General features: G+C 44.1%; 1 protein-coding gene across 1 annotated transcript in view; it reads left to right on the top strand.

The window, feature by feature from the left end:
* The first annotated feature begins 1,088 nt into the window (after positions 1–1,088).
* The window catches only part of BCL9 (BCL9 transcription coactivator), a 36,628-nt gene continuing 23,507 nt past the window's right edge, over positions 1,089–14,209 (top strand). Inside the window, exons 1-2 of the mRNA XM_033146805.1 lie at positions 1,089–1,270; positions 10,249–10,335. The gene's annotated coding sequence lies outside the window, so the exon portion shown is untranslated. The remainder of the gene's footprint in view (positions 1,271–10,248; positions 10,336–14,209) is intronic.

Below are 14,209 nucleotides of genomic sequence, written 5' to 3' on the forward strand. Positions count from 1 at the left end.
ACCGAGATGGAATGCATCTCTTGAATTAATACAACGACCCCGACCTCCCGGCCAGAGAGCTCGGCTTTTAATTCTGCAAAATCCAATTTGTGCGCCTGCAATTGAGATGGATGGTGCAGACATGCTCTTTAAATCAGTGTCTGCTATTTTGTGTGTGTGGTGGTGGGGGGCAAGTGGAGGCGGGAGGAGAACGTAGTGTGTTCGCACTGTGCTGCGCTCTGCAGCCCGACTCCCTGCCTCACTCGCCCTGTCTCTTGATTTTGGTAAGAGCCTGCTTCAGGCTTACGCATCTCAGCGCGGCGAGGTGTCGTGTGTGCTTTTGCAGCGTGCGGTGCGGCTGCCGTACCTGGGAGACGAGGAGCCCTGAGGTGTAGGAAGTGTGCAGAGCGTCCGTGTGTGTTTGTGTTTTGTGTGTGCGCGCCCTGCCTGGGTGTGGCTTAGGCTTGGGACGTGTGCTTCCCCCCCGCATTGCCACAGAGACACTGCTGTGCCTTCTGATGCCTTGAAATAAACGTGCCGAGATTCCAGGGTGGCTCCGAGGAGTTCCTGGTGGATATGGGTTTGCAGGGTGTGTGTGTGGTTGGGGGGAAATAATTTTTTTTTTAAAGGACAGCATGTCGCTTTAAGAAGTGCCATTGGGTGGCTGCGTCTTTAAGAGGGAAGAGGCGGTGGAAAGAAAACTACCTTGAGGTATGGGGCTGGCCTATGCTAATTGCGGGGGCGGTGCTAGGATGAATGGAGGGAGGTGAGGGCGGTGCTGCTTTACAGGGGAGGAAGGACCCATGCATTCAAGGCCTGTCTCTTTAAGGAATCAGTTGATACCATTCCGAGAGAGAGGAAAGGGGGGGATCTAGCCCCCCCTCTGCATTGGGACACTACCATTCCCGTTGCTGGGGAGGCGAGGCGGCCCCGATGGCTTGGTGTCTGCCCGTGAGTGAGGAGGGGACGTTCCATTGATTGGGTGGGCCGGGGGGGGGGGTTTGGGGAAGCGCGCGCGATAGGCTGCTTCATTCGCGGGGAGCGGACGGGGGGCGCGCAGAGAAGGAGGGAGGCAGAGGGGCGATGGGCGGTACCATGTGGAAGAGGGGGAGGAGGAGAAGGAGGGGGGAGGCTGGCTGGCTGGCGGACAATGGAGCCTGTGTGTGTTTGCGGGAAAGGAGCGAGTTCGCCGTCGCCGGGGGGAGACGCTGCGCCGCCGCCGCCTCCTGCCCGGGGCTGAGAGGTGCCCCCCGGCCGGGCCAGGCCCCTCCGCCCTTGGTGGGGAAGAGCGGTGAGCGTGCGGAGGGAAGCGGGCAGGAGGATCCTCCGCATGGTGCCAGCGGCACCCGTGGAAACTGCGGGCCGTGGGGAGGCGGGCTGTGCGCGCGCGTGTGTTGAGGTGGTGCTGGTGGGGGGGGGGCACGACGCGGCGAGAGGACGAGGGGCCGCCGGGTAAACCGCCCGCCCGCCCGCTTGCCTGTTCGGGGGAAAGTTTCGGAGTTTGGGGGCTGGTCGAAAAACCTGGCGCGGGCGGGCGCGGGGAGCGTGAGGTGGGGGCGCGGGCGGGCGGGAAAGAGGCGGGAGGGGTCGGCGCTTGGCAAAGCGAGGCGGGGGTGGGGGCGACTCCGATTAGTCGCCCGAGGCGGGCGCGGGGGGGGGCGGGTTGGAAGGAGAGCCGTGGAGGAGGCCGGAGGGAGGAGGCGTGTCCATCGCATGAGGGGAAGAACAAACGGCCTGGGGGGGGGGGGAGAGAGAAACCTTGAGTCTGGGGAAAGGGGGGGCGGGTGGGCTATCTGTGTACACGGAGTAGTATGTGGATGTGCTTGGGTGTGCGTGCGTGTGGATGGTGTGCGTGTTGTGGCAAGGCGGGTGTCTGGGCAGGAGATGCCAGCCCTTTTGGGGGCGGGGGGCTCGTGCGTCTCTGTGGGTAACGGAGGAAGGAAGCCTGGGTTAGGAAAACAGGGTGGAAGAAACGGAGTGAGCCTGGGAATTTGGGGGTAAAGAACGCTTCACACTCCCCCCACCCCCGTTTTCCTTTCCCCCGTTCCAGTTAAATAAGGGGATTTGCCATTGTGGGTCGCCGCTGAAAGGGGGGAGGATTTTGCAGATGCTTCTGGAGGTGAAGAGCTGCTTTAGGCTTTCAGGTGGGGGGGGGGGAGAGAGGGACGTAGTGGGTGTTTGTGTCTTGGGTGCCTAGGCAGTCGCCATGGACCTTAGGGGGCAGTACAGAAGAATAAAAGTGCAAGGGGGTAAGAAAACGATTTATGGATCCAGTGCGTGGAAATGGGGTGGCTATTAAGAAAGTAAGAGGTCTTTCTGTACATGACCAGAGAGCATAGTGCTCCCCCCCCCCCAATGCTGGTCAGAGGGATTGTGAACTAGATGCCCCGTCTGCAAGGAGTACTATTCCACATTGCTAGTTAAAGGGAGCTGTAGATGGCGGGGGGGGGGGGAATATAAAAATCAGGGGCTTGATAATTTCTCCTGAAGTGTTGTGAATATTGGTCAGTCCCTGTTTGCTTAATTGCATGCGTAGGTAGATGGTGCAAATCTGTTGGGGTTATCTCCACCCTGGAAATTTACACGTTCAGTCGTTTTTTAGTTCTGTAGTTAGAACCACATAGAGATTAGATCATACTATGCATTGGTCTTAAAGTAATAAGACTAATTGCTCTTACATTCCAAAACCTTTTTTGTAAATGGGGAGACAGACTTGCTCCTAAGTTTTGACCTGTGATATGTAGAGTTAGTAGTTTCAAAGCTGAATTAGGTAGGAGAGGCCACACAATTCAGTAGAGCCTTTTTCTCCTAGCCTTTCTTGAGTCTGGTCTTTAGGTCACTTGAATGTTGATGTAGCATTGAAGGGGTAGTATACAAAGAGAACTTGGTTTCCCCCCCTGAAATGCTAAATACTCTGGTGTGCTACCGGTATCTTAACTTCAGATTGACAGTCCTTCCATTCAGTTTATTCTATCTCTCTGTTTGCTATTTTTTTCTTACTAAACTAATGCTCCATTTAAATAAACAACAGAGTAGGCTGACTAAAATGCAGTCCATCAACGTGTGTTAAGATGAGAGGAAAAAATGTCTATTTTGGTTCACACTGAAACTTGAGTTATTTTACTGTGTTGCAAAATGGTGGCAAGGTAGAAAACATTTGTGTAAAAGTAGTTAAAAGAAAAGCACATTGGAGTATGGCAGCGTGGGCACATCATATCATCCACAAATATCACTTGCTTCCATTCAGCTTTATTTTTAATTCATATATTCAAGTGTGCACAGTCTGTAGTCATTGCAGAGATTCCTGGAGGGGTAGTTCCTCAGTACTTTCTATCTAAGGGGAACTGAGGGCACTTCCACAAATGAAGCTAAGAACTTCATTTATATCACTTTGAATACTGTTGTCTGAGTGTGGTGTGTTAAGAAATGCTTTTAAATGGCATGTATGTTCTCATTATTATGGAGCTCTTCCATTCAGTTTACAGATGAAATGAAATTTAGCCAGTTGGTTGGAATAGTGTGATGAATGTGAGGTAGTTTTGCTCAAAACTACCTGGTAAATTTTTGGTCCATAAACCAAATTTGGAATGTAAAACTAATTCAACATACTGTACATTTATTTCCTCTGTATCTACTTGATCTTGCTTAGCTTGAGGTAGGGCTCAGCAACCTGGTCAATGTGTGCTGGGGGGGGGGAGTCCAGTAGAAGAGCTGCAGCTAATTTACACTGATTTACATTTATCTAAAGTGTGTCACTTGACATATTATTTTGGTGTCAAGTTACATGTTGCATTTATGAGTCATGTGTATTAAAATATGGTGAACATGGGTTATCTTTATTGAACTTGGAAGATGTTGCACTTTTAAATAATGATGCTCAGGATTTTTGTTGTTCTCACTTACGGTTTTAAGCCAAATAAGAGTGACCTGGGACCTCATCTGGGGGGTGGGGTGAAGTGAAATGGTTGCTGATAAGAGGGAGTTGCCAAACTAATACTAGTCATTGCTTTCTTAGCTGAGCATCTCATTTTGACTAGAGGAAGTAAAAACTTTTTTGCTTCTGCACTTCCCAATCCCTCCATGTAACTAACAGTGAGCAGCTGAATTGAGGCATGGTTTTACCTTTGATGGGTGCTCCACAGCCTAGCAGTTCGGAAGCACGAAGTGCAAGTAGATAAATAGGTACCGCTCCGGTGGGAAGATAAACGGCGTTTCCGTGCGCTGCTCTGGTTTGCCAGAAGCGGCTTAGTCATGCTCGCCACATGACCCTGAAGCTGTACGCCGGCTCCCTTGGCCAGTAAAGCGAGATGAGCGGCGCAACCCCGGAGGTGTCTGCGACTGGACCTAACGGTCAGGGGTCTATTTACCTTTACCACAGCCTACTGTGCTTTTATCTGACAGCATTCTATGGGCTATCTCATTATTATAGTTGTGCCCTTGACCTTTAAAAAGCGATTGGTTAAATAGTTGACAAGTATGTGTAAGCATTAATCTTTTTAGAACAAAAAAGATACTTCAGTAATCAACAAGTTTGAGGCTTCTAATTTCAAAAACCAAGGAGTTCAGTTTGTCAGGGGCATACAGATTTTGTGTGGCCAAGCAAAAAGTTGTGTCTTCCAAACATTATCACCATGCCCTTGCTTCAAGTGATGGGGTCCCTTGCTTAGAGCTAAGGAGAGGCCTTAAGGATTCGTGGAAGTGCCTGAGAACATCTCCAAAGCACTGTGCAGCTGCTGAGACAAATCTCCCACTTTTTCATATGCTCCAGGCTTGGGAATTGGATTTGTGTTCTTTGCATTTGATTTTTGTGTGCAAGTTGTTTATTTTTGAATATTTATATCTCATGTTTTGGGTTAAAAGAGCCCCCCGAGGAGCTTACAATATATTAAAAACATAAAGTATTGTAATAAAATAGTAATAAAACCCAGCAATAAATCATTTGTAGCAGCAGGACGCAAAGTTAAAAGATTCCAAAAACCAGGTTAAAATAAGATATTGATCATCTCTCTAAAGGTTATGAGAGTGTGAGCCAACTAGGTTTCCTGGGGAAGGTAATTACATAGCCTTGACACCACTTCTGAAAAGGCCCTGTCCTATCCCCACTAATCACCCTACCATCCATGGCTCTCCATGGAAAGGACATGGAGCAGGGGATCTGATGATTATCCTAAATGTTGGGAAGACTTGTGTGGGTGGATGTGTTCCATTAAATAACCTGGCTGCAAACTATTTTGAGCTTCGTAGGTAATTGTGCCAGGTTACTAACAACCTTAAATTGTGCCAGGTTACTAATTGGAAGCCATGTGAGCTACAATAGCTTCCAGTTAATTTCCTGACATAGTAACAGAGTGAATTGATTTAAATCGGCAAGGAACAAGGCCTATACAACTTCATATATTTCCTAAATCTGATGAGTATACCTTGTTGATTTACAACTAGAATATTATCTACAGTGGTTCATTATTACAACCAGGCCTCCTATCATTGACTTTGTCACATTGTGTAAATTTTGCATGCTGTAGTTTTTTAAAATCTATACAGAGGCCATTCAATATAGGTTGTGTCTTACAACCAACTCCCATGACAGTTTGAGTCTTGCACAAGATAGTGCTGTCTTGTAATATCTACTCAGAAGTAAATCCCATTGCGTTCAAAGGCATTTACTCCCTGGCAGGTGAGTCTAGGATTGCAGCCTAAGTGTGGGAATCTGCACACTGGGCAATTTTTTCTTTTCTTCTTTTTCCAGTATTGCTCCTTTCTGTTTCATTCTGCCTTGGGCTAGCTCCACCCTCCTAAAAACAAAAAAATACAAGATTTGATAGTAACTGGACAGACAAGGGAAACTTATTTTCACCAGGTGAACATAAGCTTGTGTTTCGTACAAGTATTCATATCTGATAAATGAGCAAATCATTTCTTCATTTACATAGAGAAGAATCCTTTAACTTGCTGTATCTGGAAGATACATTGATTTGCTTTAGTGATTAAGACTGCAATCCTAACGTTAGGGGAGGAGCAAAATCCAAAGGAGATTCAATTGCCTTAATTGAAAATCCTGCGGAGTTGAGCTAGCAGGATGAAAGTGAGAGTAGTGGAAGCCTTTGGGTTCTTCCATCCATTTCCTGCTGTGGTTTTCTGTTTTGACATTTCCCTTTCCATTTTTGCTAGAGGGAGTGGAAGAAGAGATTTAAACATGTTCAGAAGTGTTACTTAAATAAAGAAACCTGGTTTGGCAGTGTGACAGGAGACTGGGAGGACTCAGGATCCCAGCTGCTTCCCTCCATATTCCTTCTTGGACCATCCAGTGTTGGATGTTGGTTGGGCCAGAATTCCTGAAGACTCATTGCAGTTAAATAAGAAGGCCTCAACACTGGATCTCTCACTCTCATGTTGGAGAGGTAGATCTGATCTACCCTAAGGCCCCTCAGATGCCCTCCAAGAGACCATAGTATTGTAGTCTGAACTATAGGACAAGCATGCTGATAATACATAAGTGAATATTAATCTAATTATTTAAGAGAAGTATACATGCATATGTATGCACACATTTAAATACCATCCTTTATCCTGGTTGGACATTAAGGCAGTGTATAATCAAATTATATTGTAGTATGAGAAACAACTAGAAGATTATATCATATCAGATAGAACCCCTAAAAACAGAACTAGAAATAAAGCCAATTTAAATGCCTGGGTGAGTAAAACTTTTGCCTGGTGCTGAAAAGAGTGCAGCATAGGTGCCAAGCCAAACCACTTTAGGGACGACATTCCATAATTGGGGTGCCAATGCTGAAAAAGCAAACTCCTTTGTGATTGAGTAAGAACAGAAGAAGAGCCCTGTAGCATCAGTTCAAAGGCCTGTCTAATCCAGCAACTGATTTCTCACAGTGGCCAACTAGATGCCTCCCAGAGTCCCACAGGTAGGATATGAACAGAAAAGCACTTTCCACTCTTCTGATACTGGTATTCAGTGGCTTGCTGCCTCTGATCCTGGAGCTTGTAAGTAGCCATCATGATTAGTAACCCTTGGGAGACAAATTCATGGCAGATAAAACTAATTTAAACTCTAAATTAAAAAAGGTAAAGGTACCCCTGACCGTCAGGTCCAGTTGCGGACGACTCTGAAGTTGTGCGCCCATCTCGCTCTGTAGGCCGAGGGAGCCGGCATTTGTCCGCAGACAGCTTCCGGGTCATGTGGCCAGCATGACTAAGCCGCTACTGGCGAACCAGAGCAGCGCATGGAAACGCCGTTTGCCTTCCCGCCGGAGCGGTACCTATTTATCTACTTGCACTTGTCGTGCTTTTGAACTGCTAGGTGGGCAGGAGCTGGGATGCGGGTGGTGCTGTGGTCTAAACCACAGAGCCTAGGGCTTGCCGACCAGTGAATTCCAGAGTTTAACTAAGTGCTTTGTGAAGAAGTCCTTTTTTTGTCTGTTCTGAATCTCCCAGCGCTTTGCTTCATTGGATGACGCTTGCTTTTAGTATTATGGGATAAGAAGGAAAAACCTCTCTCTATTCACTTCCTCTACTTGGTACTTAATTTTATTACACTTTTATCATGCCTGCCTTACTCTTCCACCACCCCACTACCAATTGGGTTCAAATATATCTGTTACTTGTAGGTGTCTTGCTGTAGTGCTCTGGAAATTTTTGTGGCTCTTCTTCACTGTGCCCAACTCTACAATATCTTCCTTGAGATGCAGTGATTAGAGTTGTGCAGTTTGCCAAATGGGGTCACACCATAGATTTCTAGAAAGGCACCACAGCATTGGCAGCTTTCTTTTCAATCCCTTTCCCACTGACCCCTAACATGCCTTCACCACTGATGGGGGCACCTGGAGAAGGGCTTCAGCAAAATTCTCAAGGCACTGTCAGGTTGGTGTGGGAATAGGTGTCATTCTGGTATGCTGTGCGAAATGGATCTTGGCTGCCACTTTTTATACCAGCTTTAGTAAGGACCTGTTCATGTAAAGTAGGCAACGTTTTTACAATTGCGTGCAATTCATGGAAAGGTTCTCTTGGGCTTTTATCCTGGAACAGCCAACCTGCAGTTGCAGTACTTCAAAAAAATGAAGTCAGAAATAAAACCACATAGTAGCATCTATTAAAAAACATTTTTTTAAATAAAAAAGACAGCTGTGCTAAATAAGCAGCTGTCCAAATTTTCAAGCATCATCGTTTTGTGGAATATTGAAAATATTTGACTATTATCAAATAATACATAGTCAATTGACTGTTGACTAGTTAGTTAAGTAATGTGCCAATCTTACCTATGTGTTGGAAGAGAAGGGGTTTGTTTTCTGGTCTGTGTAAGAGACCTTTTGGTGTGAGCTGATGTTTGTCTGCTGGAGGTGATTGTCCTCAGCGTGGGTCTACCCATAATTTTTTGATATGGGGTTGTATGAAGCTTTCAGGATTTTGAAAAGTAGAGGGTATTATTTTATCTATTTTAAAGGGATGGTCAGTGAAGAGGATTGGAAGATGTAGAGGAGTGTTGGCTTGTTTGGGTGAGGGAAGTACAGTTGAAGCCTCCTTCATAATTATTTTGTGGTAGTTTAAGGTTTTCTGGGTGATAGTTGACTTGTTGAACAGGCCCTCCTTTAAGAGACTGATGGGGAGCACCTTTTCTATGATAGCTCCAGGAACACTCCTTTTGAAGGCATGTTCCTTTTGTGAAAATGCTTTGAGAAAGCTTTTTTCTAGGAGCTGAATTATTTTTTTTCCTAGCAGAAGTTACCGGTACTAGTCTTTATGGTTTTTTGGGGGGTGGTGGAGGAGAGATTTCAATTGCTGGGTCTGATTGAAACTATCTTGAGATCTCTTGAAAGAAACTGCCTATAGGGGGCCATAACATCACTGCTCGTGTTGAATGGTCCATCATCCTCTGCGGAGGATGATAAATCTCTTGGCCCTACTGGTGGAACATGGATATGTCTCCACAGTTATGCTGAACTTTAGAATTACACGGAGCAGAGTAAGGAAAAGGGAACATTATTGCACCCTTCTCTATATCTAGAAAGGATTATTTGGGTTTGTCTCTTTGTCCCTTGGCTTCCGAAGTGCTCTTAGTGCATGAACAAGCTCTAGGTATCTATTTTGTATTTATATCCCACTTGGTTTCACAGATATAGTTAAGTGGAGAAACAGTTATTGGCTGATTGAGGTGGGTTGTTGAACAGAGTCACAATTCTACTCTGAATAAACAACTTTTCCACAGTGACTATCGGGGAAGTGGGATCATCCTAGAGGTTAGGCCGGACTACTGATGGTGCTGTGTGCATCTTGGGCTTCTACAACTGTAGGAATCATCTCTGATTTCTGCAAATCTGGGCTGGTGCTGAAGGCCAAAGTGTATGAACAGCCCCACACCTGAGCTACATTTATTTTTGCAAGTCTGAGGAGCAGGGCATTTTTCTTGACCTTGTATAGAGAAGAGGAGAAAAGTTTTGGTGACCAAGTTTAAGTTGGCTAGCAAGACCAGCTAAGATTTCTAGACTTCGGGTTGCACATGGGTGTTTCCTCCTCTCCCCACCTTGAGCAATATTCTTCTTTTGTGATTTCCACATACTGGAAAGTGGAGGAGATAATTGGAGCCCCAGAGAGAGGAGCGTCTGTGAACCCAGGGCGGAGCCCTAAGAGCCAAACCATGGTTAGCCATGCTGTCAGAACCAGGCCATATGTGAGGTTTAGAAACCCTGGTGGCCAAGATTACAACATGAAATGTTGCTTAGATTACATTGCTTCCCTTTACAATGAGAGTGCTTGCATTTTATTTTAACCAAAGCAAGTTTTCCTGTGGTTGTGAATAAAACTTATGTACAAAGATGAAAGTTATATCTTACAAAAAGCTTAGAAATGGGAGATGATAATGGCAAAACATCAAGTAGCTGAAGGTGGGGCTTTTTAAACAGTGTAGCCCAGGGCTTGGGAGCTGAAACTTAGCGCTGTTGTGTAGAAATCTGAAACCACCACTTCCCTTAAATTCCTTACCAAAAAATAACAGTAAAAGTCTATATTCTTGACCTTTCCGACATGAGTATGACAAAGTTAACCTAGGCGTCTTTGGTTAATCTGCACAAGTTAGTCCCAGTTAAGAAATCGGTTTTCTTGATCACAGAACCATAAGCAGAATATTGATACTTAAGGATTCAGCTGCTGTGAAAAGAAACCTTGAGTCCACTATTTATACAGCTCTAAACATCTGTAGTGATCCATAGCTTTTATGTTCAGTAAAGATACCTACTACATTCCTGTATCTTTTTCTCCTAGACAACTAAATGCTGGACGTGTTTGTGAGACGAACTGCTCAAAGATACCCAGAACTGATGCTGTACTTTGTTTAATATTCCGATCATGGTAAGTTCACACTTTTCTTCCTTGTAGAAGTTTATATCTTGACTTGTAGTTTCTGTTTCCAAAGAACCTTCATTTGCATGTTAATCTGTTGGAAATGCACAGTGTTTTGTCTTCAGGTTACTATGTTTTAGGATAACATTGATATTTGCTGAGAAACTTGGTGTGCTCTAATGTGTCGCTCGCTAGTGCCTGTGGAGTTAGTACCACAAATGGGCGATGCACATTTGACTGGTTTTTCTGTTACCAAAGCTTGTATTGTACCCGGTGGTACATGTAGAAGACCCCAGGTTCTGTCTGTAGCATCTCCAGATTTAAAATAACTAGGGAAAGACCTTCTCCTTGACAATCTAGTGTGTCTTTCAGTTGTAATAGATGGCACTGCCTAGTGAACCAGTAGTCTGAATTGATATAAAATAGCTTTGTATGTTCTTATGTGGGACAATGGCCTGGTTTGCACAACAATCTGGTAAGCCCAAACTATGGTGTACTGGGACCATGTGAATGTATAGGAGCTCACGGCCAATTTGCTGTCCCCTGGTCCTTTTTGCTCCTGTGCTGCACTGAGTTAAGCAGAAATCTGCTGTTGGCTACAGTCCTTTGATAATGAGGAGAAAACATAACCATGAGCCTGGGTTCAGGTGGCACACTAAGCCAAACTTTGGCTTTGCTCAACGTGCCATGAGACTGGGGAGCAGTAAAGTGCCTGCAAGATCCCCTCTGGGAGTCTGCATGCTTGCATGGTCCCTGCTAAGCCATCTTTCAGATTACAGTGTCATGCAAACCAGTCCAGTGTTACATACTTGCAGTTGCTCTTTTAATTTTAATCAGGGATTGACAACCTGTGGCCCTCCAAAACGTTTGTTGGACCAGCCATGACCATTGGCCATGCCAGCAGCATCTGAAGAGCAATAGGTTCCCCATCCCAGTTTTAGAATATAGCTTGTTCTTAGGGTTACAGGAAAGCCCACTATTAGGCCGGTTTAAGAAGTCAGTTCTCACATAATCCAAAAGAGGATATTTATTATGGTACTGCTTATAATTAACATATCAGCTATAGGTATGAAGGAAGCGTATTGTGAACTTTCTGATTTCAAATTCTCATGGATTTTCAGACATTCTTACACTGCCCTTTTATCTGTAATTTAAATAGGCACACTAGAACACAAGGTATTTATATATTTTGTTACCAAGTTGGAGCTATTGTCATGTCTATTTTGTATGGATTGGAATTGCTTATTCTTGGCCAAGAATTTAAGTATAACATCTTCCAGCTATAGCAGTGAGAAGACTTCAACATAATGAGTAATAGTTATCACAGCAGACTTTTGATACAGAATTTTAGGAGGTTGACTGTTGATGGACAAATTTTCAGTCTCTGGAGAATGTGATTTCACTGAACTTCAGCTAAATTTTTGTACCTCTTCATTAATGTTATATTTCAGAGTGTTTATTCAAAATACCTTGTAGGATCTTTCAATAAGCCACTCTAAGCTTGGGGGGGGGGCGAGGATTATTGCCTCTTCTCCCCCACCCCCATATGAAATCCATCCTGCTATTCTGAACATTTAAAGCACTAATAAGCAAGGGATGGATATTGAGTCCTCTTTCCCCCAAATATATTGTAAATGTATTTCAGGGTAGGATGGCACTTAAAGAAGCTGTAGTCCACTTATTGGTTGCAAAGATCACATTCTGCTGTTAGGTTTCCTTACTGAAGAAACTGGAGCCCTTTGACAAAGGGAACAGTGCAAATGTTGTCTTAACACAGCTTATTTTGCTAGTTATTTGAAAATGTTTTGTAATTGAGTTTTAAGATTTGATGAAGAACTTCAGCAGTAGCTCTCAAGACAGTACCGTATTTTCCATCGTATAAGACGACCCCCAACTTTTCCAGTTAAAATATAGAGTTTGAGATATACTCGACCGCAGATTCTCCACCCGGTGTATAAGACAACCCCCCGACTTTTGAGAAGATTTTCCTGGATTAAAAAGTAGTCTTATACGCCGGAATATACAGTATTTTCTTTAGCAGATGTTAGGCTAGTTAATATTTACCTTGAGGGTACATGTCCTTACCATATGGCTTAATCTTTGGTATGGGTCTCATATCCATATATTCTTAGGAAAGTCAAATATCCTTGCATAAGGAACTCCTTGGTTATTTTGAGGTTTGGGGCCTCTGAACCTTCATCACACAAATTTATTTGCTTAAATACCCATGTTAAAGTGCCTTATAGCAAATTATCCATCTGGACTAAAAGAATTATCTTAGTCTGGTCATTGAATGTACTATCTGAATATGGAAGTAGATGAGAATTCAGAGTGACAGTCCTATAATGTGCATGATAAGATTTGTTTGGCTCTTTCGTTTCCCCCATCTTTCATAGGTGCTCTAAACTGTATACAAGCAGAACAATGATACAAGGCACAACTGGTGTGTAGTATCACAGACCCCTCAGGCTAAAAGTTGGCTCCCTTCCAGTTGGAGGGTTTTTGGGTGTTGGGTATGCTGGTTCATTGCACCCAGGTCTCACAAATCACAGAAGGAACTGCAGATCCCTGTCAGTTCAAATGGCAGACTGGGAAATTGGTCAGGTTGGCAGAGGTAGTAAAGTCCAAACCACAGAGTCCCCCAGGATGCTTGCAGAAGCCAGCTTGAAAATTTGTATCCTTTGTTTATCTTTAGCACTAAATCAGTAGCAGTTGTGGGAAGCTGTTGAACACAACCATAGCATCTGTACATTACAGTAAGATAAGTGACTGGCTGTCCAAGCAGCAGAAACAACTGTGAAAACAGTGGGGTGGGGGACTGTTCACCATCAACTTGAAACTTTGAAGAAACTGCTGATGTTTAAAGCTAGGGCAAGAGGCTACAGCTGCTTATTAGATAATTTACCTCTTTTGATATTGCAATCTTTTTAAATACTGCAGTCACAAGGATTAGTTGAATGTTCAAGGACTTCCTTTTATAGGTGGTGTTGAATCTACCCATCTATTCTCAGTCTATTGGACAGTAAGTGTTGGCTAGTGCCTCAAGCATGTCAAAGAATCAAAATGTTATCTATCTCTAGGGCAGGCAGTTTGAAGCAGACCATGGCTGAAACTGTCAAAGTTATCCACCTGTTCAGACAACTGATCTTATTTATATTGGTGTTCTAACCACTAGCTTTGAAAACCTGTTTGCATTTATCTTTCACCAGGCAAAAACATCTTTGCTTGAATTATATTTTTTAAGCTCAAGGTACTCTTTAATTATTTTTAGTGATTTTTTAATGTGAATGATGGAATTGTCTGTGCATATTGTTTACTGTTCAATTTTTAAAGTTACATTGCATCAACATACTGATAATTGTGCTTCACAAATCAATTCTATAAATTTTAATTACAGTGGTGCCCCGCTAGACGAAAATAATTCATTCTACGAGTGTCTTCGTAGAGCGAATTTTTCGTCTAGCGAAGCGGCAATGCAGCGCGGAGGTTTTCGCGCCAATTTTTTTTTTTTCCGTCTTGCGAGGCAGCCCCATTGACTTTTTCGTCTTGCGGGGCAGCCTTCCGCTAGCGAATGCCGTTTATCTAGCGAGTTTTTCGTCTAGCGAGGCATTCGTCTAGCGGGGCACCACTGTAAATCATAAAGAAAATATGTGCAAAGTATCGGAGCAACGTTAAGATCATTGCCAAGTGTTAACAAAAGGCTTAAGTTATTGTAATTGGCACAAGATAGATATTTCTAAAATAAATGAATGAATCTTCTCCATGATTTTAATCCTGACCATTGTCTTCATTTATCTCTGCTCTAACTCTCGGGCATCAGATCACATGTTAGCTACAGCAGTGCAAGCCAGTAGTCTTGATTTTTGTCCCTGTAATGGCCATT

The sequence above is a fragment of the Lacerta agilis genome, chromosome 4 (assembly GCF_009819535.1).
Source record: "Lacerta agilis isolate rLacAgi1 chromosome 4, rLacAgi1.pri, whole genome shotgun sequence".
NCBI lineage: Eukaryota > Metazoa > Chordata > Lepidosauria > Squamata > Lacertidae > Lacerta > Lacerta agilis.